This window comes from Camellia sinensis, chromosome 6, assembly GCF_055761805.1.
Source record: "Camellia sinensis isolate YWXY chromosome 6, ASM5576180v1, whole genome shotgun sequence".
Classification (NCBI taxonomy): domain Eukaryota; kingdom Viridiplantae; phylum Streptophyta; class Magnoliopsida; order Ericales; family Theaceae; genus Camellia; species Camellia sinensis.
Window position 1 is genome coordinate 65,676,970 of NC_138966.1, and position 3,461 is coordinate 65,680,430.

General features: G+C 32.6%; 1 long non-coding RNA gene across 1 annotated transcript; it reads left to right on the forward strand.

Annotated features, from left to right (window-relative positions):
* Positions 1-521: 521 nt before the first annotated feature.
* LOC145792292 (uncharacterized) lies at positions 522-2,886 on the forward strand. The gene is made up of 2 exons (XR_014331681.1): positions 522-732; positions 2,519-2,886. It is a non-coding gene; the product is annotated as an uncharacterized LOC145792292 (long non-coding RNA).
* The last annotated feature ends 575 nt before the right edge of the window (positions 2,887-3,461 follow it).

Below are 3,461 nucleotides of genomic sequence, written 5' to 3' on the forward strand. Positions count from 1 at the left end.
AAATGAACCTAGGAGGTATTTTGGTTGCCTGGACATGAAGCTCCAATATTGCAATTGACTATACATTGAATTCCATTGTCCACACCAATTAATGTTTATTCTGGACTTGTTTACAGATTCCAATTCCATTTTCTGGTGTCACAAAATAATTTCAGAATCCAATTACTGGTTATTAAATATTTTTCTCTATCTTGTTCAGAATTGTGAACTTCATGGTGTGGATTCTGCAGAATAGGTACAGAACATGAAAAGTTTGGTTTTGAGAGTGAAACTTTAAGGCCTATGACGTACAAACAGATAGCATAGTTGCTCAATGGTATTTTTGAGACATTTGACAAGGATAAACTAATGGAGGGTGACAACATTATTGGACTCAAACAGGTAGACACTCTTCTATCTTGTTTTTCCAATAAAAAATAAAAAAAAATTTATCTAAATACTTGGAAAGTTTTTAACCGTTTTCTGGTTCATGCATTACTTCTGTATGGACAATGATGCTCTATTTTTTTGGTTGAAAAGCAATAAAAAAATTTCATTGTTCTTTCTGAATTTTTTTCATAAAAGTAACATGCATCAATTTTTACCTTTTGTTTTTGGTGTATTTCTGGAGAGCAACTTTAGAGACTTCATAGTACTATCATGCAAGCAAAGAAAAGCATATCATTGGAACCAGAAGGCCAATTTGAGCTTAGTGGTGCACCTCTTGAAACTCTACATCAAACTTGTGCTGAGGTTAATTCACATCTTTATCATGTTTGTCTGAAATCATAACTTTAGCATATAGATGAACACATGTGGCTGATATACAATATGTTAGTAATTCTTCAATTATGATTTATGAGAAAATGAATGTATGTGATATATCATGGCTTTTAGTTTTTATGTGGTTCTGACGAAGGTGGGATTTGATCTCAAGTCTATGTTATGATGACCAAGAACTATTAGCTATGCTAGATGGTATCATGAATCACACATGATGTTATGGAAGGCCAAGCTTATCATATTTGAGGATCACAAGTGAGTTGAAGGAAATTGAAGGAAGAACACAGGCTTGATGACATGTATTAAATCATAGGTTGTGGGGGGAATTTTAGGAAGATGTACTTATTATATATAAGCAAGATGTGATGAATTTTTTGAGCTTGGTTACTTGGACCAGGTTTATGGTATCCTCCAAATTAGAGCTAGTTGTTTATGCTGCAGATTAGTTTCCTACCCCACTACCACTAGTTGAGCATGGCTTATGACCTGTAGGACATATGGCTGCAAAGACTTAACTCACTGGTACAATTGATTACTTTGTCATAGATTTTGAATCAGTTAGGACTAAAAAGGAATTTAGATACCTGTCAGCATGCACAGCCCGGATTTAAGCCTAACCCATCAAGGTTCCTGTTCCAGTTTTGTATGACTCCTTCAGCTTACTTGCTTTTGGGGTTACAAACAAGTCGAGCCAAGTTTTGGGGTGTTCGAGTTTGGCTAATTGAAATTAGTCGAGCTCAAGCTTGAGTTGAGCTCAAAAAATCGAGCCCAAGCTCAACTTGCCTAGTGCTTGAAAAACTTGAGCTCAACTCAAATCAACTTAATTACATATACGAGTAGGGTTTGAGCTTGAAAAGAAAAATCAAACCTAAATTAATTTGCACATTAAGGGGGGGGAAAAAAGAAAAAAAAAAGGAGAAGATTAGATTATGAGAAAAACATTAAAACAATGTTCATATTATTAATAAGTTTCATGGATCAAATATGTGAATTTGTAGAAACGTCAAACATCAACAACAGAATTATCCACACACACACACAAAAACAAAAGGAGAAAAACCAACACAGTGTTACATCGATATATGAATACAAGATCAACTATCTATGTACTGACATAGTATTTTGGCTTAGGGAAGATATAAGATTATGAGGACTTACATGCCCAAAGTTGGCACTCTTGGACTTGACATGATGTTTCAGACATGCACTGTTCAGGTGTGAGAAACTATACATTTTTGGTGTTCCAGTCATCTCAAATCAGGACTTTTGAAGTCACTAGCATTTTTTTTTCTTACAAATCTATAAGTTGTGTCTGAATGGGAAATGTTGGACACATTTCTGGCTTTTATAGGTCAATTTGGACTTCAATTCTCAAGTGGACATGGTCAGGAAATTTCGTGCTGGTCTTGCTTTGCAGCCTATATGAAAACTTGTTCTTTGTTTTTCTTACTGGAGTTTCTTTGGTTCTCTGGAATATGATGAACATAGTAATTGAAATAGATTGCCACGGCCTTGTTTATAAAGTTTGGTTATAGTGATGGATCAGTACACATCATTGGTACAATGGTATTCCTATAATCTTTTGGCATCTTCTATTATTCGTGTTGCTTATCATCAATGATCACCTCAACTCTTTGAAGTTTTGGATTGTTATATGCATTTCTACTTAATTGGTTTATAAAATAAAATTATTTATATATGAGTTTAGATGTAATTGATAATATGTTAATGTTTTTCTTATTTATTTTCTTTGCAGATTGGTTTTTGGTGACATCTAGAAGCATACTTGCAAAGGAAGATCAAGTGTTGAAATTTCCCCCCCCCCCCAAACTGATACTTAGTTCTAGTTGCAAATTAACATCGAGTGTTGATTTGGAGGGAAAGTTGGTTTAGAATTGCGAAAATAGCATGTGACAATTGGAGCACCATTGTAATAATTTGGCGATTTATTACTATTCATTGCCAAATTATAACAATAGCAATGATATTATAGAAAATGCCATTGGAGATGGTCTTAGTTCATTTTGGGATTTGCTATGATGGTTTTTTTGTTATACTTAATGGATTATTGTTAAATTTGTTTGATGGATATATTTTGATTTATAATATAAATTGTTTGGTGAATTTTTTTTGTAGAGTGGTGTATAATAGCTAGTTGATTTCTTAGTACATTTCAAAGGCTATTTGGATATGAGCAGGGATATTTGTGAAATAATAATTTAAATTGAAATATAAAATATAGAACAAGTTTAGTGACGAATTTTTTGGTCATTTGTACTTATTATGACAAAGTGATTATTCGTCGCTAATAAATATTTTTTGTGACAAAATTTATTGTAGGATATATATGAGAGTTTTCATTGATTTTGTTGTTTGGTGACTGAAAATTTTGTCACGTATGCATATATATATATATATATTTGTGACGAAATATATTTCGTCACCCATGTATGACTTTTGGAGATGAAGAATTTCGTCACCTTTACATCTTACTGTGACGAAATTATTTCCTCATCAACGATCAACATGTGTGACAAATTTATTCGTCAACTAAAGTTATAAATATGTTGTTGAATAACTATTTGGTGACGAAAATGAGAATTTTTGACGACAAAATGTTGTTTTATTGGTGATAAAAAATTTCGTCACTGAAGTAATTTCATTGGTGACGAAATTAGTTTTTGTCATAGTGGTTTTTA